At 36.5% G+C, this 25,676-nt stretch overlaps 1 protein-coding gene across 2 annotated transcripts in view; it reads right to left on the bottom strand.

The window, feature by feature from the left end:
• LOC101890874 (zinc transporter foi) overlaps positions 1 to 25,029 on the bottom strand; it is a 47,560-nt gene extending 22,531 nt beyond the window's left edge. The window contains exon 1 of one of the 2 annotated variants that reach the window (XM_059119633.1): positions 24,395 to 25,029. The gene's annotated coding sequence lies outside the window, so the exon portion shown is untranslated. Of the gene's footprint in view, positions 1 to 2,444; positions 2,617 to 24,394 lie in introns of those variants that run through there. The other variant, XM_005179220.4, reaches the window with a different exon arrangement.
• Between the last annotated feature and the right edge of the window lie 647 nt (positions 25,030 to 25,676).

A 25,676-nucleotide genomic window follows, 5' to 3' on the forward strand; every position in this document is an offset into this window, starting at 1 on the left:
ATGTTCGTCCGTCAGTCCCACCGTCTGGCTGGTGCGCAGGATAACTCTCGAATTGGTTATTATTGGCCAACTTCTTCGCAACCTCCCCCATAAAGGGTCAACAGTTTCAATAATCATAACTCTAGGCTGGGGGGTATACATCTGTTGGAAAAAACCGACTGATACTACTTTACTTGTTTTTCATAAATTCTGTTATTTGTGAGAGAAAGAGCATTTTTCAACGTTGTTGCAGAGAGTCTTTCGTGAGTGAGCAACGTATAAATGTCTTTGTTCTCTTAGAAAATTAAGTAATTTAGGGTTGCACAACAAACATACATGGTGAGATGAAAAAACTGCAACCAATTTCAGACTGCTGTTATTTCGAAGCCTCTCGTCCGACAGCTGTTAAAATTATTCCAGTGACAGCTCATTATATTGTTTACAAGCGTAAAAAAACATTTTGGTGAGAATTTTCCAGAACAAAAGTTATTCGTGATGGAAATTAAGCGTGATACTGTGATTTCTTTATATTTGTCTGGAAAACCACAAGTGGCTATCGTTAGAGCACTCAGCATCAGCATTTAAATGTGAATAAATCTTTTGTGTCTCGTACCATCGCTCGTTACCGTGATACTGGCACTGGTAGCGTAGCCCGACGTCAAGGAAGTGGACGGAAGAAAACAGCAGAAATGGTTCGAAAAGTAAAGAAGCGAAGTGGCCGAAAAATGGCTTGTGAGCTGAACATATCACAATATTCCATTTGGCAAATATTTAATGGGCTAAACTGAGCTCGGGGTATAGCCATTGAAATTGCAGAAAGTGCAAGAACTTATACCGCAACAAAAAGAAAATAGACTCAAAAGAGCTAAAGAGATGCTTCGCTTGGCCGAAAGTTGTGAACTACCGAATTTAGTTTTCTCAGTCTCCGATGAGTAAACATTCGTTGTCCAACAGTTTGTAAACAAACAAAATGATCGTGTTTACTTGCCAAAGAGGTCAGCTGAAAATCTGCACAGCTTTGGTTGGCCACCAGAACTCAAGCGCCGGTCATGGCGATTGTGTGGGCCGTCATAACAACCGATGGTCGCTCTCCGCTCGTATTAATCGACCGTGGCATCAGAATTAATGCCCAATATTATCGCTAAAATATTCTGGAGGGTGCATTAAAGCCTTGGCCACGCAAACATTTTGGCCGCAGATCTTGGACATACCAACAGGACTCAGCGCCATCGCACTCAGCACACGCCACCCAAGAATCGGTACAAAATGAGGTTCCTCGCTCCATTTCCAGCTCAAACGATGGCCACCAAAATCTCCGGATACCAATCCGTTGGACTATTGTGTCTGGAGTATTTTGGAAAGCAAGGCTGACACAAAAAATACCAAAGTGTCGTTCACCTCAATCAAGCGCTTCGCCCGGAAATGGACCAAAATACCGCAAAGCAACATTCGGGCAGGGTGTGACGGTTTCATTGGCAGTTTGGAGGCTATATAAAGATGACCAATTCGAACAATTCTAAACTTATTCTAAAATTTGATGCTATTTCCGACATTTTTTTGCTTTCATTCAATAAAATTTAAAAAAAAAAAATGAAAATGATGGCATTTGACTTTGTTGCAGGAGTTTTTTTAACTCACCCGCGAGCTATATCCGATGCGAGCTGAACCGATCTCAATAAAATTTGGCAAAGGCATTGTGCTGTGCTGTATTTGATAGATTTCCCAAAATATCGTTGTTACAGAGTGCATATTACGGCTGCGGAGGACAAAAATATCAAATCTGATGAACAATATATATGGGGTGATATAGCTATATCTGAACCGGTTTCGATAAATACTCATTTCTAGACTGAATTTGGTTGTATGTGCCAAATTCCAGCCTATTTGTACTAATATTACACATTTGGCAAACAATAAAAGGCAAAGCGGACGAAGATATATATGGGAGCTATATCTAAATTTTGACCGATTGTCCCCAATTTCAATAGGGTTCGTCCTTGGGTCAAACGTATGACTTGTGCAAATTTTCATCTGGATCGGGCAATAATTGCGATTTGTACTTTGTTTACAAAAATACATGGACAGACGGACATGCATAAATCGACACAGAATGTGATTTTATGCAGATCATCAAAAGGTTTTTCAAGTTTTTCATGAAATGTTCTTCCCAATTTTTTCTATTTTTTACAGTTTTAAAACAGAGCAGATGATAGAGTTCGATTTATTGTTATCGATAATAACACTTTTTTAAAGGTATCAGACCACACAATGATAGACTAGACTTGATTCATAATTCCAATTATGTTTACTTAACTAAATACTCTGCAGATATTGAGAATTGTCACTTTACAATAATTAATCATTTTTTGTTATTTTTGTAATGTGAATCCAACTTATTGGATGGGGTTCAATAACATTTGAAATAACAAAAAGAAGAAATAAAGAGAAAAAATAAAAAGACTTACACGCTTCGATATGATCCGTATGATTCAGATTTCTAAAAAACGTTTTCACTGGCACAGCAGATTCTTGAGCAGCATAATTTTGTATCAAATTTTTCACTTTTTCGATTTTCAAAAATTTATCACCAAAAACAATTTTTTTTGAAAAATATTAAAAATATTTTTTTGGTATTCAGCGATGCGTTTTGAATTTCACCTTGGTGTTCCTAATGTAAGACGAAACTAAAACTTAACCATTTGATTTGGAGTAATTTTCATTTGAACGTTGTTGTTGTTATTGTTTTTTCATTGGGAAGACAAAAAGAAGCACTGCCATGGGCGAAAAATGTGAAGGATTATATGACACTGAAACCAGCAATAACAGCAGCAACAACAACAACAATAAAAAAGTAAACAAAAATATTGATAAAACTTCGGAAGAGAAAATTCGCAGTTTGGTAGAAAAAAGTTTGATGGGTTTTGAAGGTAATTTTGTTTTGTTATACCCTCCATCATAGTATGGAGGGTATATTGAGTTTGTCTTACAGTTTGTAACACCTCGAAATATACATTTTGGGCCCCACAAAATATGATCAGCATAAAATTCTTTATCGATTTCTAGATGTCCGTCCGTCCGTCACTCTAGCTTCCGAACGTAATCAAGTAGGTTGATAAAATTTTACTCAAATGTATATTATGTCTGTAGGGCTTTTGGTATTGAAAATAAGCCATGTAGGACCACCTTTTGGTATAGGCCCCACATAAGAGTACCTCCCTATTTTCGGTATCTTGGCGATTTTAGCGACATTATTCACCGGAATTGTTTCAAATTTGGTATTTGAATTTCGAAATGGATACTACAGCCTATGACAGAAAATTGTCCCTGCTGGAAAATTGTCTGTGCAGGTCCACGTCTTCGTATAGCCCCTATATAATGGTACCTCCCGATATTCGGTATTTTGATGATTTTAGCGACATTATTTACCGAAAATGTTTCAAATTTGATATTTGAAGTTCGTAATGGATATTACAGCCTATAACAGAAAATTGTACGTGCAGGTCCACGTCTTCGTATAGTCCCTATATAACAGTATCTCCGATACTCGGTATTTTGATGATTGTAGCGACATTATTCACCGGAATTATTTCAAATTTGATATTTGAAGTTCGAAATGGATACTACAGAATCTGACAGAAAATTGTCTATGCAGGTTCACGTCTTCGTATAGCCCCCATATAAGGGTACCTCTCGATATTCGGTATTTTGATGATTTTAGCCACATTATTCACCGGAATTTTGTTCAAATTTGGTATTTGAAGTTCTTAATAGATACTAAAGCCTATGACGGAAAATTGTCTGTCCACGTCTTCGTATAGCCCCCATATAGGGGTACCTCCCGATATTCGATATTTTGATGATTGTAGAGACATTATTCACCGGAATTGTTTCAAATTTCGTATTTGAAGTTCGTAATGGATACTACAGCATACGGCAGAAAATTGTCTGTGCAGGTATACGCCTTCATATAACCCCCCTTATAACGACACCTCCCTATTTTCGGTATTTTGATGATTTTGGCGACATTATTCACCGGAAATATTTCAAATTTGGTATTTGAAATTCGTAATGGATACTACAGCCTGTGCAGGTTGACGCCTTCGCATAGCCCCCATATAAGGGTACCTCCAGATATTCGGTATTTTGATGATTTTAGCGACATTATTGACCGCAATTGTTTCACATTTGATATTTGAAGTTCGTAATGTATACTACAGCCTATGACAAAAAATTGTCTGTGCAGGTCCATGTCTTCGTATAGCCCCCATATAACAGTATCTCCGATACTCGATATTTTGATGATTTTAGCGACATGAGTCACTGGAATTGTTTCATATTTAGTATTTGAAGTTCGTAATGGATACTACAGCCTATGGCAAAAACTTGTTTGTGCAGGTCCACGTCTTCGTATAGCCTCCGGTACCTCCCGATATTCGGTATTTCGATGATTTTAGCGACATGAGTCACCGGACTTGTTTCAAATTTGGTATTTGAAGTTCGTAATGGATACTTTAGCCTATGACAGAAAATTGTCTATGCAGGTCCTCGTCTTCGTATAGCCACCATAGAAGGGTACCTCCCGATATTCGGTATTTGATTACTGTAGCGGCATTATTCACCCGAATTGTTTCAAATTTGTTATTTGAAGTTCGCAATAGATTATACAGCCTATGGCAGAATATTGTCCGGGCAGGTCCACGTCTTCGTATAGCCCCCACGTAAGGGTACCTCCCAATATTCGGTATTTCGACGATTTTTTTCAAGTTTGGCATTTGAATATTGTAATGGCTTATCACAAAGGTTGCCTATGCAAGTCCAGGTCGTCGTATAGATCCTATTTTAACGGCTACATTCGGTATTTTTAAGATTTTAACAGAATTTTTAGCGGATTTTATTTTTTTTTTTTTTTTGAAAATTGCCAAATTCGTTCCAAATGGTGAAGGGTATTCAAAGTTCGGCCTGGCCGAACTTATAGCTTTTTTACTTGTTTTTTTTTTTTTTTTTTTTTTTGTTCAATATAGGAAAAGTTCTGGCAAGCGTTCGCACATTCACACAAACACGCACACACTAAAATACACGCAAGGCTCCCATATTTGAATGGAGATATTTCCATAGGACGCACACACACTCACTCACTGAATGGCATATAAATAACGTTACGATAATGAAAAATCGGTGGTTACACGCGATGCTATTTTTGCGCGCTATTGCAATAATAATATTTTAATGTTATTGTTGCTGTTGTTTTTGGCAGTGAAACAGCAATTACGCAGGGCCAGGATACCCACAGTTAAACTACCGCACAAACAATTGATGATGAGCCACAGAACAAAAAAAAAACACTCCTCCTCCGCAACAATTGAAAGAGCAACCAGGCAACAACCACCCACCAGTAAAACTGACTGACTAACTGACTGCCAGACTGATAACTGGCAAAATCTACTGGGTCGGTAATGAAAAACAATTTACTACCCCCGGCCCATACGTTTTGAGCCGTTATTTGTCGTTTGTAGTCAAAACGTTTTGTTCGCCATGTAAAACAGAAGACTCTCTCACACCCATGCACACACACACACGCACGCAGCGGCTAAATGAACCCGAATGTGACAAGCACTGAATGCTACAACAACTTACTCTCTGACTACTAAACGTTTTTGTGGCGGATTTTTTTTTTTTTTTTTTTGGATTGGGTCTATAGGCAGATAGGTAGGTAGGTAGGTCGCTAGGTTCGTTGGTTTGTCGGTTGATGTTCGAGACACTGGTAGTTAGTTATTTGAAAGTTTTCAAGGTTACAATTTAATTTTGGTATGCATGGAACGATTTTGGTTACGTTAAATTGGCATGGAATAGCTGGTGCTGCTGATACTGCCGTTCAAAATGAAGCCAACAAGTTGCGGTAATTGCGGTGGCGCAGCGGCATCGGCATCGGCATACCAAACAATGAACAAAAAGAGGGTATAACCCCAAATGTTATATGCAAATAAATGGATGGATGGGTTAGGGTCAAAACTATGTACAGTAGTTCTAGTTCGCCAATAGCCAAAACACACACACACACACGCGATAGAGGGGAAGTTTGATTTTTTGTATTTTTGGTTAAGGTAATTGCACCTCTTTAAATACTCTTTTATACATTTTTGGGAAATTTTGTTATTGATTATGGCCATTGCAGATGGGAAGTTAGATATGGTTGGTGTTATTTAGGGAAACAAGTCAATGATTTCTGTTATGACATAAGCCAAAAAATACGCAAAAGTTTATTCATTCATAAGAGGAATTAGAAAAAATGTTATGTCATGTTCACACGGACGTTGAAATGGAATTAAAAAATGCATTCATTTATAAGAGAAATGCCATGTTAACACGTGCGTTAAAATGGAATGAAAAAAATGTTTTTAATTATAACAGTAATGTCACGTTCACACGGACGTTCAAAGTGAATTTAAAAAAAAATCGTTTATGCAAAAGAGGAATTAAACAATTATAATTTCATGTTAAGACAGGTATTCAAACGCATTTACAAATTGCATCATTTTTATACCCTACGCCACTAGGTGGTCAGGGTATTATGTCTTTGGGCATTTGTTTGTAACAGGCAAAAGGAAACGAGATGGACCCATAGTTCCTTTTGTCCATGTCAGTCTGTCCATGTATTTTTGTAAACAAAGTACAGGTCGCATTTATTGCCCTATCCCTATTTTGCACAGATCATTTGTTTGGCCCAAGGAGGAACCCTATTGAAATTGGAGATAATCGGTAATCGTCCGATTTGCCTTTTATTGTGCACCAAACGTGTAATTATCAGCCCGAATAGTATGGAATTTTGCACGTACGATCAAATTGGACCTGAAAATAAGTATGCCAAATTTTTTGAATGAAAGCAAAAATGTCGGAAATAGCATCAAATTTTAAAATAAGTTTAGGTTTGTTCGAATTGGTCCCCTTTGGCACGAATTATGGCCTTCAAACGGCCAATGAAACCGTCACACGCTGCCCGAATGTTGCTCTGAGGTATTTTGGCCCATTCCCGGCGAAGCGCTTGCTTAAGGTGATCGACACTTTGGTATTTTTTAGTGCTAACCTTGCCTTCCAAAATACTCCAGACCAATAACCAACGGATTGGTATCCGGAGATATTGGTGGCTATTGTGCGCTGGAGATGAAGCGAACCTCATTTTGTAACCATTCTTGGGTGGCGCATGCTGAATGCGATGGTGCTGAGTCCTGTTGGAATGTCCAAGGTCTGCGGCCAAAATGTTTGCCTGCCCAAGGCTTTAATACACCCTCCCGAATATTTTCGCGATAATATTCGGCATTTATTCTGATGCCACGGCCGATTAATAAGAGCGGAGAGCGACCATCGGCTGTTATGGCGGCCCACACCATCACCATGGCCGGCGCTTGAGTTCTGGTGGCCAACCGAAGCTGGACATTTTCAGCTGACCTCTTTGGCAAGTAAACACGATCATTTTGTTCGTTTACAAACTTCTGGACAACCAATGTTTTCTCATCGGAGACGGAGAAAACCAAATTCGGCACTGCACCACTTTCGGCCAAACGAAGCAACTCTTTAGCTCTTTTGAGTCTATTTTCTTTCTTTTGCGGTGTAAGTTCTTGCACTTTTTGGAATTTCAATGGCTTAACCCCGAGCTCATTTTTCAATATTTGCCGAATAGAATATTGCGATATGTTCAGCTTACGAGCCATTTTTCGGCCACTGCGACGCGTGTTTCAACCAGCGACTTTTTGAACCATTTCTGCTGGTGTTGCTGTTTTCTTCCATTCAGTTCCTTCACGTTGGGCTACGCTATCGGTATCACAGTAACGAGCGATGGTACGAAACACAAAAGATTTATTCGCATTTAAATGCTGAAGTGCTCTGACGATAGCCACTTGTGGTTTTCCAGCCAAATATAAAGAAATCACTCCATCACGCTTGAATTCCATCACGAATAACTTTTTTTCTGTTAAATTCTCACCGAAATGCTTTTGTATGCTTGTAAACAATATAATCAGCTGTCACTGGAATAATTTTAACAGCTGTCGGACGTGTGGCTTAGAAATGCCAGCCGTCTGAAGTTGGTTGAAGTTTTTTCATCTCACCCTCTAGTCCAAACCTGACACGTCGCTATATTTGTATGATATTTATTTAGGTTCGATACGAAGTGGACAATGGTGGCAGATTCCTTTGGAACCTAGAGGTTCCATAGAGGAATAATCATAAAAGAAGTTAAAATATGTCGGCAAAACCGACTGATACTTTTTAATTTGTTTTTATACTTATTTTTTATTTTATTAATTATAAGTATTATTATTTTTATTTATTTATTTATTTTTAATGTTGTTATTTATTGTTGACCTGGTAGATTTTAATATTTTTTATGACAGTTCGGCTGAAGGTTTGTTTTACTGACCTTCAGCCGAACTTTAATATATATATATATATATATATATATATATATATATATATATATATATATATATATATATATATATATATATATATATATATATATATATATATATATATATATATATATATGTATATATATATATATGTATATATATATATATATATATATATATGTATATATATATATATATATATATATATTTTTTTTTTTTTTTTTTTTTTTTTGAAAAAAAATTGAAAGCCTTCCATTTTTCTAAAATAAAAATTCGTCTCTGATCCACATTGGCTGGCCCACCATAGATTCAAATTCATCTCTCCAACACACCAAGGCCTGCGGCCAGACAAAAAAAAACGTACGTTGATGCTTTCATTCGATCCTCCCATCTCCTGCACCCTCTTTCACCCATTGAAATTCATTTAACGTAACAATTTTTTGTTATTGAATTATTTTTAATTTACCTCAATTAAAATGAATAAATCAGAGGAGACTTTGTTTAGTTATTGTTTTTGTTGTCGTTGTTGTTGTTGTAGTTTCTGCCATTATTAAATAAACTAAATGTCGATTGTTCGGACCAAGCCTTTATCAATGTAATTTATTTAAAAGAAAAAAGTCAGCAGAGATATTTAAAGCGACAGATATTGTTGCTCGTCTGGCCATTTTAAGTGACGTCGTCTACAACCCAATTCCGATCAATTGTATAACTCGGAATATAACAAAAAAAAAACTTTGCAAATAATTGAATATTGACAAAAAAAAAATATAAATTTCCAAAAAAAAAATTTAATTGCCTAAAAAGATTTTGCCGATGCACAGTGGTCCAAGATGCCAATCTAGCTGGAAAAAACTCAATTTTTTTATGTTTCAATGTTCACATAATTTGTTTGGTAATCATTAGATAACAGTCCACTGTTCATAACTGTATATCAGTTTTTTTGTTTTTTTTCTAATTTGCTTTGTTATGATGTTTTGGAAATGAACTATTGTATTATCACTGTTGTTTTAGCAGGCCTGTCGATTGCCAGCATCACATTTGAACTGTTCGTAACATCATAGAAGAAAAAATTTTGTCGTAATTTTTTTTACATTGCATCATGTCAGGTATGTTTAAGCTATATTGTAGATAAATGTCGAATTTAAATGTTCTGTGTGCAAAATAATTGGTAAGAGGAAATATGTGTTTTGTGTAGCAAAATTTAGCAGTTTATGGTTTTTAGAGTAACTTTTAAATAGGATTCCCGTGGATTCCCGTGAAATGAATTGTGTCCTGTTGATCTGTGTGGTGTCCACTTTAGATGAAAAAAAGAAATAGCTGCAATTATTGACCGGTAAACTTTTTATATACATATATAGATAACATACCCATAACACGGAGAGAACTATATAATGTGTGGATTGCCGAAATGGAAAGCAAAGAAAGGGCAAAAGCTGTCATTAGTTATTTTTTTGCTAAGAGTGGTTTACAGAAAACTAAAACAGAAGATTATTGCAATAAAGTTGAGTTAGCTGTACGGAGATTAACGTATTCAATTAACGAAAGGTGGATAAAAGCAAAAAGATCAAAGAAATATTTTGAAGACTCTAATAAAATTTGGTTAAATGGAGTATTTTGTCTTCCTTCTGAAAACGTGATTAAAATTCCAGAGGATTTAGGGATCCAACCGTCAACGTCAAATTTTGGTAGACCTCGATCTGATTTTTCAGGTAAATCTGAAAAAGGGAAGCGTTTGGAAGTGTCAACTTTAGTTAGTGAATGTTCACCTGAGAAACTAGTTTTCGCTGCTGGCGTTAGTCTTTATAAGTCTGGCAAGAGGAATGCTGCCGCGATTCTAAAGAACATAAATGAATCTCCAACGAGAGCAACTAAAATTAAAAAAATTGTTAATGCACAATCTAAGGAACCAGTACCATATACAGATGACGAAGCATTACGACTGTTTATCGATGTAAAATATACAAAAGCAAGTTATAATGCGATGCGTGCTGGTGCTAAGATCCGTAACGCGGATATATACCCATCATATCATAGAATTTTAGAAGCTAAAGAAAAGTGCTACCCAAGTAATGGAATAAAGGTATCCGATGTAACAGCAGAAGTGCCTCTGCAGGACTTAGTGGATCACACTGCATGTAGAATTTTAAAGTTACAAAAAGAGGTCATAGAGGAATTCAATTATACGGAATTGACTTTGACGTATAAATGGGGATGTGATGGTAGCAGTGGACACTCAACCTATAAGCAAAACTTTAGTTCAAATGATTCCCGTAAGACAGATGAATATTTGTTTGCAATTTGCTTGGTACCTTTGCAGCTAAAGTACGATAACCATATCATATGGGAAAACCCACGTCCATCATCTACACGTTTTTGCAGGCCAATTAAACTGATTTTTGAAAAGGAAACAAAATCGTTGATTCAAGATGAAACTAATTACATTCAAAATCAAATTAATGCAATAGTGTCAACAGCTTCTAACATTGAAGATAAAACGGTTATTGTTAAACATGTGTTTTATTTAACAATGATTGATGGCAAGGTTTTCTCAATTCTTAGCGATTCCTCTACTCAAAGATGTGGTATTTGTGGAGCAACGCCAACCATTATGAACAAACTGCACGAAATTAAAGCCTTAAATGTAAGGGCCAATCTTTACGAATATGGGTTATCGACATTGCATGCGTGGATAAGATGCCTGGAATGTGTATTGCATATATCTTACAAAATTGAAATTAGAAAATGGCAAGCTCGTAGTGCGTCCGATAAAGATTCACAGAAGAAAAGAAAAGAAGAAATAATTAGCGCTCTGAAATCAGAAATGAATTTGCTTATTGATATTCCTAAGCCTGGAGAAGGAAGCACAAATGACGGTAATACCGCTAGAAAATTTTTTCAGCAACCTTCCTTAGCTTCTCAAATAACAGGTGTAAATGAAAGTTTAATAAAAAGACTAGGAATAATTTTGAGAACTATGTCATCTGGTTATGCAATTAATGTGGAAGCTTTCCGAAAATATGCGATGGATACTGCGGAACTATACGTAGAACTGTATGAATGGTACTATATGCCATCGAGTGTCCACAAAATTTTGATTCACGGCGCAGACATAATTCAAAATGCGGCACTACCGATAGGAATGATGTCGGAGGAAGCACTAGAGTCTCGAAACAAAGATTTTAGATTTATTCGCGAACATCACACTAGAAAAATGTCACGAGAAAAAACAATGGAAGATCTTTTCAATTATTTGCTTCTGTCATCAGATCCATTAATCTCATCTTTTTCAGCAAAGCCATTTGTTAGCTCTCGAAATGAAGAACTATTAGGTGATGAAGATATTTCATTACTTTTAGATCCTTTTATACAGGAAGATGTAGAATAATTTAAATAAATGATTATTATTTTAAATATATATTAATATTCTTATGTTGTTTTGTATATATTAACATTCATATACTTTCAAATGCCATAAAAATTTCCACGACTATTTTACCTACAACGCCCATTTTTGGTACAAAGAATGCTTTCAATACGAAATACATAATTCCAAAATTTCATACTTCTAGCTGCTTCCGAAGAGAAGTTATGACTTTTTTCCAGCTAGATTGGCGTCTTGGACCACTGTGCGATGGTTTCGTCAGTTTTGGGATTCGTTAACTGGCATTTTTGCAGATTCAAAAAAATCGTTAACATCTCAAAATTTTAATTAAAGAAAACAAATAAAAGTTTCATTATTTCAATAAAAAATGTAATGAAAGGCCTGGGGATCAATTCTCGATCTATGAAAATGTGAAATGATTTTTTTTTAAAAACAGCCGTATTAGCCGATTTTGTCGAAAGATGTATACCCTCAACCAATGTTCGATTATTTAAATATATTTTCACTTCTCTTATGATTATACAAATGTATGATCCTCAATGGGGTAGGTTCCGAAGGAATGGACCTATGTTGTTCATTTCGCATCGGACATTAATAAATATGATATAAATATTGCGACATGCCAGGTTTGGACTACATCGACTACTTCCTTCACTTCAAATGAGATAATTTTTAGAAACTGTTTAAATATGGTGAATTAAAGTTTTGAAAATTGTGAAGTTTTGTGGGTGAGGTAGAAGGGGTTCGCAGATATATATCATCTTCAGAACAGATCTTGTGTTAGCAAAAAAGTTTGTATGTGTGAAATTGGAAGAGAGTAGGATGCTTATTCCTTTGAGGGTTTTTTCACAATCTTGTACCCTATGTGGGGGAGGTACCAGAAGAAACGGTCCAATCTTTAGAATTCTCATAACAGATGTTGTGTAGATGGAGATTTTAAGATGTAGCAAGACTGTTTGAAATCGGATGTTAACTTCGCGTTTATTTGATGGGAAGGCACCAGAAGGAATGGACCGATATATCCCATTTTTACAGCGGATCTTGTGTTAGTAGAAATTATGGGATGTGTGAAATATAAAGAGAACCGGATGCTTATTTCGGATTTTAAAATCGTTTTGGTTATTCGAAACTTTGACCCTTAGTGGGGGAAGTACCAGTAGGAATGGTCCGATATCTACCATCTTTATAACAGATCTTGTTTTGATAGAAATATTTAGATGTGCCATGTCTAAATGGAATCAGATGTTAGTTTCACGTTTTATAAGCTTCATGGATATTCAAAATTTTGACACTTTGCGAGGGAGGTTGCAGAAGGAGTGGACCGATATATCCCATTTTTACAGCAGATCTTGTGTTAGTAGAAATTATGGGATGTGTGAAATATGAAGAGAACCGGATGCTTATTTCGGATTTAATAATCGTTTTGGTTATTCGAAAATTTGACCCTTAGTGGGGGAGATACCAGAAAGAATGGTCCAATCTCTACCATCTTTATAAAAGATCTTGTGATGATGGAAATATTGAGATGTGGCAAGTCTGAATGGAATCGGATGTTCATTTCGCGTTTTACGAGCTTCATGGTTATTCAAAATGTTGACCTCTTGTGGCGGAGGTACCTGATGAAGTAGACTGACATTGTCCATTTTCGCACCTATTCTAGTACTGATGTAAATATTAAGATTTGCAAAATTCGAGCAAAGTCGGATTATTCCTTCTCTTTCTGTGCAATAAAATATTTTTTTTTTTAAAATTTCGACTTTTTGTGGGGGAAGTGCTAGAAGGCGTGGACCGATATTGCCCATCTTAACACCAGACCTTGGGTTAATATAAATATTGGGATGTGTGAAATTTGAAAACAATCGGAATCTTCCATCACATTTTATGAGAGTTGTAATTATTCATAATTTTGACCCCTTGTGGGGGAGGTACTTGATGGAGTGGACCGATATTGTCCATTTTCGCACCTTATCTAGTACTGATGCAAATATTAGGATTTGCAAAATTCGAGCAAAGTCGGATTATCACTCTGTGCAATAAAATATATATTTTTTTAAATTTCAATTTTTTGTGGGAGAGAACCAGAAGGCGTGGACCGATATTGCCCATCTTAACACAAGACCTTGGGTTAATATTTATATTGGAATGTGTGAAATTTGAAAACAATCGGAATCTTACATCACATTTTATAAAAGTTATAATTATTCATAATTTTGACCCCTTGTGGGGGAGGTACTTGATGGAGTGGACCGATATTGCCCATCTTCGAACTCCATCTAAGTTTGATATTACAATTACGACGTATCAAGTTTGGACCAAATCAGATACTCCCTTCAAGAGTCATCGTGCGCACCAGCCAGCCAGACAGACGGACGCACGGACCGACGCTCCCATATATATCTTCAACAGATTTCGGGTTAATTGTGCACCAAATAGCCAATATCAGTCTAACTTACCTGAATTTTGGCACATCCGTTCAGATTTGGATATAGCTCCCATATATATTCTTAATCCGATTTCAGGTTTATTGTTCAAATAATGTCTAATATCAGCCTAAATGGAGTGAATTTCGGGACGTACGCTTCCATTTTGTGGAACTCGGCCCCGATATATATTTTTATACCCTCCAGGAAAGGCGGGTATATTAACTTTGTCATTCCGTTTGTAACATCCCTAAATATTCGTCGTAGACCCGATGAAGTATATATATATATTCATAATCAGCATAAAATTCTATGTCGATTTAGCGATGTCCGTCTGTGGAAATCACTCTAGCTTCCGAACGAATTGAAGTAGATTGATAAAATTTTGCTCAAATGTATATTATGTCTGCAGGACTTTTAGTATTGAAAATGGGCCATGTAGGTCCACGTTTTGGTATAGCCCCCATTTAACGGTACCTCCCAATATTCGGTATTTTGATGATTTGAGCGACATTTTTCACCAGAATTGTTTCAAATTTCGTATTTGAAGTTCGTAATGGATACTACAGCCTAAGACAGAAAATTGTCTGTGCAGGCCCACCTCTTCGTAGAGCCCCCATATAACAGTACCTCCCGATATTCGGTATTTTGATGATTTGAGCGACATTTTTCACCGGAATTGTTTCAAATTTGAAATTTGAAGTTCGTAATGGATACTACAGCCTATGACAGAAAATTGTCAGTGCAGGTCTTCGTAGTGCCCCCATATAACAGTACCTCCCGATGTTCGGTATTTAGATTTTATCGACATTATAAGCGATTTTTTTAAGTTTCGCATTTGAATATTGTAAAGGCTTATGACAAATGTTCGCACGTTCATGTCGTCGTATAGACCCTAATATAATAGCTACATTCGGTATTTTAAAGATTTTAACAGAATTTTTAATGGATTTTATTGTTTTTGAGAATTGCAAAATTCGTTCCAAATGGTGGAGAGTATTAAAAGTTCGGCCCGGCCGAACTTACAGCTTTTTTACTTGTTTAATCCTTCTCGAAGTGGTATCATGCACTCGACAGCAATGTTAGTTAAATTTAGTGAAAATCCATTCAGAATTGGATTTGCCTCCTGAAACCAAACTATAACTGCTCTAAAGTCAAATGGTGATAGGTGGTATGATCTACTTCAAAAAAATCTTATGTTAAATATGCACAGTGGTGTAAGGTATCATATAGTCGACCCCGCCCGACTTTTGAATCTTCCCTACTGTTTTATCGACCTATTTTCTCCATTTAAATATATTAATTTATAGAACTAGGTCAATTTTTTCGGATTCTTTTCTATTTTTATTAAATTAAAATCATTCAGGAAAAAAATTCCGCCAAATTTGAAATTTTATTCAATTGACTCCTAAAAAAAATTTCACTCATTCATATAAAAAATGTTCGAAAATAGCAAAAAATCTCTTCTTGACGACAATTCTTAACAAAAAAATATGGAATATATTTTGTTGTTGTTGGGGATCTAACACAAAAAAGCACGTGTTTTTTGCTTAGAAGAATAAAAAATTGAAGGCAATAGTGACGAAATGTGGAAATTATATTTAGCAAAATGTAAAATATGCCGAACATAAATAACATCGTTACTACCTCCAAAAAAAATGTTTGATATATGTTTGTGGATGTACAATTTATTAATAGTGTATATCAAAATCACCAAAATGATATGGATAAAATTTATTTAATTTTTAATGATATGAGGTTTGAATAAATTTGTAAAAAAAAAGAAAAAAAAAACACTTTTGCACATCTTTTCAAAAAAGTGCGTCACACATTTTCAAGAACCCAGCAAAAAAAAAAAACTTGTCAACTTGCCATATCAGAACTGAATATCTGAACACAGCATAAATGTTTGTTGACATCACTGGGTCAAGAATGTGGATGGTGTTCTAGTTTTGCTTCATTTTCATTTTTTTCTTTCAAAATTTTGCAAAACTAAATGAATTGGAAATTATTAATACTCATCATCGACAACATCGTTCAAAATGCTGATGGTGCGTATTCATAATATAAAACCACTCCCCTCCTTAACAAACTGATTAATACGTATACGCCACCTAGGCGTATAACGTTAACAACACTCATACGCCCCCATAAACTTGAACGAAATATATTTAAGTTTTATTCGAATGATGAAAATTTATGAATTTTCTATTTTTTGCCACATTACTATCTGATATGCATTTATCTGGTGGCACTGAGATTATGACATTGAGGTTGTAGCATTTTGGAAATGATAGATATCTAGATATCTGACTCCATAAAATGTAGGTGCAGCTGGGAAAATGTAAACGTCCACCCTTTATACACTCAGCCATATGGCTAGAGAGGGTATATATATCATCTGAAACGGACAAAACGTGCCTCAACGATTTTAGACACTCTAGGTCTCTTTGGACCAAATCCGTTTCAGGGCATTTGGAGTCGATCTAGCGATATTCGTCCGTCTGCCTGGCTGGTGCCCATGATAACTCTCGAAGGGAGTATCCGATTGGGTCTAAACTTGGAACATCATAGTATTATTATAAAACTTAGATCGAGTTCAGAGATGGACAATATTGGACCACTCCTTCTGTTACCTCAGCCATATATTTTTCTTTACAGAAGGGGAAAGGATAATCCGATTTTGCTCTAACTTTGTAAATTTTAATATTTGCATCAGTGCTAGCTCGGGTGAGAAAATGGACAATATCGGTCCACTCCATCAAGAACCTCCTCCGCAAAGTTCAAAATTTTGAATAATTATAACTCTTATAAAAAGTGATGTAAGACTCCGACTGTCTTTAAATTACCCACATCCCAATATTTTTATTAAACCAAGTTCTAGTGTGAAGATGGAATATACCGGTCCACTCCTTCTGATACCTCCCACACAAAGGGTCAAAGTTTTGAATAACAAAAACGATTAAAAAATCCGAAATAAGCATCCGGTTGTCTTCCAATTACACACATCACAATTTTTTTATTGAACCAAGGTCTGGTGCGAAGATGGAATATATTGGTTATAAAGATGGTCAAGATCGAACCATTCCTTTAGGTACCTCCCCCACAAAGATTTAAAATCTGGAATAATTATAAATCTCAAAAATGCGAAATAAGCATTCGGTTCCCTTCAAATTTCGCACATTTAAATATATTTACTAATACAATATCTTATGTGAAAATGGAATATATCGGTCCTTTCCTTCTGGCACCTGCCCCTCAAAGGGTCAAAGTTTTGAATATCCACGAAGCTCATGAATCGCGAAATTAACATCTGATTCCGTTCAGACTTGGTACATCTCAATATATCCATCAACACAAGATCTGTTATAAAAATGGTAGAGATCGGACCATTCCTTCTGGTACCTCTCTTACAAAGGGTCAAAGTTTGAAATAACCAAAACGATTATAAAATCCGAAGAAAAACATCCCGTCCTCTTCATATTTCCCACATCTCATTGTTTCTACTAATACAAGATCTGCTGTGAAGATGGGATATATCGGACCTTTCCTTCTGGTACGTCCTCCACAATGTGTCAAAATTTTGAATATCCACGAAGCCCACGAAACGCGAAATTAACATCCGATTCCATTGAGACTTGGCACATCTCAATATTTCCATCAACACAAGATCTGTTATAAAGATGATAGAGATCGGACCATTTTTTCTGGCACCTCCCTCACAAAGGGTCAATGTTCAGAATAACCAAAATGATCTTAACATCCGAAATAAACATCCGATTCTTTTCATGTTTCACACATCCCATTATTTCTACTAACACTAAATTTGCTGTGAAGATGGGATATATGAGTCCACACCTTCTGCTACCTTCCCCACAAAGGGTAAGTTTTTTGAATATCCATGAAGTTCATAAAACGCAAAATTAACATCCGATTCCATTCAGACTTGGCACATCTCAATATTTCCATAAACACGAGATCTGTTATAAAGATGGTACAGATCGGACCATTCCTTCTAGTACCTCCCCCCACAAAGGGTCAAAATTTGGAATAATTATAAATCTCATAAAATGAGAAATAAGCATGCGATTCCCTTCAAATTTCGCACATTCCAATCTTTTCACAAACACAATATCTTATGTGAAAATGGAATATATCGGTCCTCTCCTTCTGATACGTCCTCCACAATGTGTCCAAATTTTGAATATCCACGAAGCCCACGAAACGTGAAATTAACATCCGATTCCATTGAGACTTGGCACATCTCAATATTTCCATCAACACATGATGTGTTATTAAGATGGTAGATATCGGACCATTCCTTGTGGTATCTCCCTGCAACTGCAACAAAGTCAAACGCCAATAATTTCTACTTTTTTTACTTTTATTAAATGAAAGCACGAATTATGACCTCTAAACGGCCAATTAAAACGGCCCAACCTTGCTTTCCAAAAGACTCCAGACACAATAGTCCAACGGATGGGTATCCGGAGATTTTGGTGGCCATTGTGCGCTGGAAATGAAGCGAGGAACTCATTTTGTACCGATTCTTAGGTGGCGCATGCTGAGTCCTGTTCGAATGTTCAAGGTCTGCGGCAAAATGTTTGCGTGCCCTAGACTTTAATACACCCTCCAGAATTTTTTCCCGATAATATTCGGCATTTATTCTGATTTCACTGTCGATTAATACGAGCAGAGAGCGACCATCGGCTGTTATGGCGGCCCACATCATCACCATGCCCGGCGCTTAATTTCTGATGGTCAACCGAAGTTGCACATTTTCAGCTGACCTCTTTGGCAAGTAACACGATAATTTTGTTTGTTTTCAAACTGCTGGGCAACAAATGTTTTCTCATCGGAGACGGAAAAAACCAAATTCGGCAGTTCACCACTTTCGGCCAAGCCCTTTTGAGTCTATTTTCTTTCTGTTGCGGTGTAAGTTCTTACACTTTTTGGAATTTCAATGGCTTTACTTCGAGCTCATTTTTCAATATTTGCCGAATGGAATATTGCGATATGTTCAGCTCACAAGCCATTTTTCGGCCACTGCGACGCGGGTTTCGATCAAGTCGTTTCTTTACTTTTCGAACCATTTCTGCTGATGTTGCTGTTTTCTTCCGTCTAAATTTGGCTGCAGTTTTTTCATCTCACCCTGTATATTGCCACCTTTTTAAATAATTTTTTTCTTATAGAAAAAAAAAAACAATTGCAAAAAAGTTAAATTCTTTGTCGTTTTCTGTACTTGTTTCGTATTTTCAGAAAAAATAGAACAAATTGCACTTCAAATTTTACTTCTGTACAACCCGTCGAAAGGTTCCGATTTTTGGCAAAGAAAATAATTCCATAGAAAATATCCGGTTTTTTTCAAAAGAATTAATTTCTAATTTTTTTTCCTTTTATCCAAAGTTTGGCAAAGTTCACACGAACCCAAAAGCACAAGTCATTAACTTAATCTCGTGTGGAATTGTTATTGTCAGGTTGGTTAAGTCCATTAAATTCTGAACACACATAGCTCATAGTGAGTGAGCGAGCTCGCTCTTCTTTTGTAATTTTTGACACCGACACACATAGCTAATATTAATTAATCATCGGTCATTTTTTTTTTTGTCATTTTTGTTCCTCAACAAAGTTATACGAAAAAAACCCAAACAAAATCAACCAATATTCATTGAAAATTACATTTTGTTCATTTTGCATATGCTGGTCACATATGAAATGTAAAAAAAAGAATTAAAATTTCAAAAAACGTAGGAAGGTATTCCAAAATTAAGCTACAGGCAAAGTCAGACGTCAAGCGAGCAGCGACAGAGCTATACAACAATTATCCACCACTACAATACCAAAAAAAAAATTAAGTACTTTACGTTTACATTACAGTATTCACCTCCTCTCTCTCTCTCTCTCTCTCTCTCTGCCCTCGAAGAGCTTGGTATTAAACAAAATAATAAAAAAACACAAAATGTGACAATACAAGTAGTCAGTCAGCAATTGTGTGTTTTTTTTTGCCAGCATACGCAACTTTTTTTTTTTGTTTCGTTCACATAAATCTTACTTTTATTTTGACTTAAATTACCAAAGGTAGAAGAGAGCCAGAGAGTGAGAGAACTGAACCAGTTAGTTAACTGCTGATGGGACAAAAAACAAACCTTACAATTATGGTCATAAGTCTAACCATGGTATTTTACAGTGTCAGCTAAAAAGTTCTCTAAAGTATTTTGAAGAAAGTTTTCAAAGAACTGGAACGGGGTTTTTAATTGGGATTTTGGAATGTAACAATTCATTGAAATTTATGGCTCCGTTCTGCAATCTACTAGTTTCGAAATATTGTTTAAATATCATAAAGGGAAATTCGGTTATTGTTGCAAAAACTTTTACATTCCTGCAGTTCTGGAACAGACCCAATTTTTTCAAGATCATAAAGGAAATCTGTTATCGTAGTGACATTTCCACATTCATGTCGTGGTCGTGGAAGAACAGTGCACATGGGTTTTGATTTCGCGTTTTATGAGCTTCATGGATATTCAAAATTTATGGGTAGGTACTAGAAGGAGTGAAGCATCTTCACAGCAGACCTTGGATTAATAAAAATATTGTGATGCATGTAATTGGAATACAATCGGACTCTTACATCACATTCTAGAAGTTATAATTATTCAAAATTGTGGCTTTTCTGTGGGAGGAACTGGATGGAGTGGACCGATATTGTCCATTTTCGCACTTTAGCGCCAATGCAAATATTAGGATTTGCAAAGTTGGGCAAAGTCGGATTATTCTTTCACCCACTGTGCAGTAAAATATTTTCTTTGAAATCTTCAATTTTTTAAGGCGAGGAGCGATACTGCCCATCTCTGAACTCGATCTATGTTTGGCAATAATATTACAATGTATCAAGCTTGGTTCAAATCGGATACTCCCTTCGTGAGTTATCGTGCTCACCAGCCAGACAGTCAGACGGGCGGACGGACATTGCTAGATCGATTCCAAATGTCTCGAAACGGATTTGGTCCAAAGAGATCTAGGGTCTACAACAGTTATTTCGATAACAGCCCTCTCATAACACTCAAATTCCGAAAAATCATATGGCTGAGGGTATAAAAAGGGGTTACCGCAACCCTATGGCTGAGGGTATAAAAAGGAGTTACCGCAACATACTGCCCACAAGTTTCAAATGGAGAGGCAATTTGACTACTAAAACCCCACCTTCAATTGAGAAAAAAGATATTGGCTAGAGCATAGGATCTAAATCTCATTTTCTCCTACCCAGTATGTTAGGAAGTTCGAGAGGAAGTATCCTAACGCAACAATAAGGGAACTCCCCAAAGCAGGATCCTCACACGCAGAACAGTGGTGGAACCAGTCGAGGCCTAAAAAAAAAGCGACGATTGCGGAAAACTCCTACCCATCTGGAAATGTGGTACGAACCTTCAAAAAGGCCTCTAAAGTGCCATTGAGCCCGAGGTAGCACCCTCCAAGTAAAGGAATGCAAGCCGAGTTTAAATCTAAGGAACCGCAGACCATTCAAAAAGCTACGAGGAAGAAGAGGAAATCAATGCCTGCAAAAAGCTCGAAAATGGCTCTACCGAGACCCTCAGTTGATTCATCAACGCAGCCCATTAGAACGGAGAAAGTGGTAAAACAATGGGTGGACAGCGCAGAAACTATCTCAACGAAGCCTACAGCAAGTAGGCATTAAGGTCTCTTGTCGCCGGAGTTGCCAATCTCGCTAAATGTAGTTGCATCAAAGGTGACGAAATCCTTCGAAACGAATCTGCTCAACAGATGTCTCCGGTTGCGGTCATTGATCAGGCTGACCCCTATGGGTACATAAGCGAAAATCATTAGCTGCTGATCAACGGGAAGATTCGATGAATGTGTGGATTGGCCGTGCTAGAGTCTTTAAGAAAGTCAGGGTAATTATTAATTAAAGAAATCGAAGCCTGCTAAAACCTCGAAATTGGTTCTGCCCGACAGTAGATTAATCAAGGCTACAGCAAGTGGACATAACGATCTCTTATCTCCTGAGTTGCCTATCTCGCCAAAGGAAGCAGCAAATATGGCGACCAAATCCTCGTCTCAGCCAGTGGCTGTGAATAGGATGTGATTAGGATGTGGAGCAGCAATCCAGAGCGAAAAAATTGTGAAAGCACAGACGGTCCGTCTCGTATACTTCAGTGGCGACAAAGGTGACACACTAATAGGAAGGCGAAAGCTGATCTTGTCGGTAATCCTTCGATCCAAAACCGAAGCAGAATCATCCATCTGCACAACAGATGTCATCGGATGACATTAGCGTAGGGGTCGTTGATCAGTTTGACGAGACGGTCCGTATCGTTTGCTTCAGTGGCGACAAATAGGAAGGGGAAGGCTGATCTTGTCGGTAATCTTTCGATCCAAAACCGAAGTAGGATCATCCATCTGCACAACAGATGTCATCGGATGACATTAGCGTAGGGGTCGTTGATCAGTTTGACCCCAATTGGCTGCTGATCGACGGAAAGATCCGGTATATATACTTATCAGATAAGGTCGAACAGATGAATGTACGAATTAGCCCAGCTGCAGACTATGCCAGGGCAATTACCTGTAAAAATAAGGAATCTTTATATTTTCCCAATTTCTGCCATTGGGAAGTAGGAAATCCCATGCGGAATTAAGGTTTCGGTGTGGATTCCACCTCCTTTTAGGGAGTTTAAGGAGATCCTGAAACTGACTGATAAGTAGAATGCTGGTCTTAGTACTGGTCTGCTGATAACCCATCATGGTGCGGATCATAATGTGTATGCGATCCATACCGTCGCCCCTTGCGTCGTCTGGGGTGAAAAATGAGAGGCATTGGGAACGTTCGGAAACGGCGTGTGCTGATTTCCTTCACTAAGAACAGGGGGATGGTTTCCAAAGTAGTCACGGAGAAGGCTGAAATACTTCACTAAGAACAGCGGGATTGTTCTCAAAGTAGTCACGGAGAAGGCCGGAGAGGCCTACCTAAGAAGTCAAGGGTCGTTTTCGAATGTAAAATAAAATGTTCACCGAACTCTCTTTCTAATATATCCATTGTTTTATGAGGCACCGTTCATTGTTAGAATCACGAGTCATGCTAGTCAAGCTCTTGTATCAGTTACGTTGCGATCGTTGAAGAAGTCCGGTCCAATGATGCCAACGAACCATAAACTGCACCAAACAGTGAATTTTCCTGTATTAATTGCAATGCTTCAGGCTGGTCTTCCCTCCAAAATCACCAATTCTGCAGTTACATAGCCATTGAGCCAAAAATTAGCTTCGTCGTAGAACACAAATTTTCGATTAAAATCGGTGTCTTCTTCGTAAAAGAACAAAGGAGGGAACAACTCTAGTTTAGTAAAAACTCTTAGATTTTTTTAAATATCGGGTCAAAATCTGGATCCCGGGTCCTAGTTAATAAATTTTGGACCAGAGCCCGACACAGTATGACTGAATGGTAGTTGAATTTACTTAATACCATGTTGAAGAGTTGACTGGAACTATAACATTGTCCAATCAATAACAAAATGTTATTTACAACAACTTAAGAATTAGACAATAACCTATTATCACTATCACATTTAATCGCAAATACATAACAATTATTGTAATAAAATTACTGATTATTCCTGTCATTAAATTTAATTTCGTATTCTCTCAATAATTTAAATTGAGAACAAATTTGATGTATGGCCGGACGGCTTGAGTCATCAATGTTTACATTGAGAGAGAGAAAGGGAGAAAAAAAACTGTTTACCAACACTATTCTAGAAATATCACATAATTTCGCAACATAACTGCATTGCACACTCATCTATCACATGGAATATTTTCTTTTTTTTTCTAAAAATTTTATCACTTTTGTTTAACAAATATTTGAAAAAATTCCACAACATTAAATCAACAATGATAAACATTATCTTTTTCACTTCATGGACACTCGGAGACCTCTCATTATTGCATGTCTCCTAAAGCTCCAAAAACAACAGCAAAAACAAACGTAGCATACACATGTGTGTGAATGGATGTCATTTACAAATATGGACACAACTATATTTTTGTGATTATTTATTTATAAATCTACATACATATGCCGTGCCATGCCATGGCTGGTTGAAACGCACAAATCTACAATGTTTTGCCCAACACACACACTTGGCCAATGGAAAATAATAATAAAAAAAAGGAAACAGCTTCCTGGCTTTGCTTACCTGATGATGGAAATTTGATAATGAAAATTTGGTAGTAAATTGATGGCAGGCGCAGGTGGTAATAAAGAAAAATGCGAATAAACGTTTATTTTTAAGCATAAATTATAAATGTAAAACAGCAATCGTATACGCAACAGAACACATTCTTTTTTCGACTTTTTTCCAGAGGGGGAATTAAAACAATTCTCAAATTTTTACACTTCTTCTTCAAGTCTTCCAACGGAATATCAATCATTCCATTTCAACGTTAATATCAACACATTAATTCTATATCTCACATTTCTATACACCGTTTATATATTTTGTATATTTTTTGCACTCATCTCGAATTTCTTGCTTCTTTCTTTCTTTACCCCCTCTTTCTTTTTCACTTTTGCGGCAGAAACTTATCGCTAAACACACACGGCACGATATTTTCATTTATTTTTTCTTAACCACTTGCTTGAGCTATTGATAGGTTTATGCGCGTTTTACAAGTTATTGCCTCACTTTATACATAGCTTCGTTTTGGGGGATTGTTTAAAGTTATTGTTATTCTTTCTTTTTACACAAGAAATAACCTATAATGTTGCCCACCGCATAAAAAAAATCTATGAAATGCTTCTTGCTTTTTCGACTGTAACTCATCACATGATGATAGCCCCTGTTATACTAATTTTTGCAATCGTCAGCAATTGTATGTAAGGTGAGCGCGAATTGTGTAATATGGCATCGCGTCACTGCGTGCCTAAAATTAAGGGTGGTTCACACGGCAAGTTCCAAGGCAAGGGAGAGTTATCGGACAATGAGATAAATAGATAACATGAAATATGTTTATTTAAGCATTAGGGAGTGATTTTTTTGCAATTTCATTAAAATGATGTCATATAAACGTTGTGTTTAAAACACATGGAAGGATTTTTCTTCTAAAAATAATTAGCGGATTGTTGATAGTAGCAAACGTTGAGTTGGATTTAAAAGTGCCCAAAAAATATTTTACAAAATAATATAATAATAAGAAAAGTTGCTCAACTTCAATGAAACTAGGAAAATGCAACTCTGTACTGGACATAGTAAGAGTCAAAGAGACTTTTCAAACAAGCAACAATTGGTTTTGCTTATTGAACATTTTTAATATTTTTGACAAAACTTGAGTTGAATATTAGGGTTTCTCCACAATATCCAGACATTTCATTCATCTTTCGCGCTATTTGACTCATTTTAAAAACTAACAAAAAAATATCAAATAAATGAAAATAACTTGTTGCCTATAATTTTGAATAATTCTGGCAGGATGCGGGCG

The sequence above is a fragment of the Musca domestica genome, unplaced genomic scaffold (assembly GCF_030504385.1).
Source record: "Musca domestica strain aabys unplaced genomic scaffold, Musca_domestica.polishedcontigs.V.1.1 15, whole genome shotgun sequence".
Classification (NCBI taxonomy): Eukaryota; Metazoa; Arthropoda; class Insecta; order Diptera; family Muscidae; genus Musca; species Musca domestica.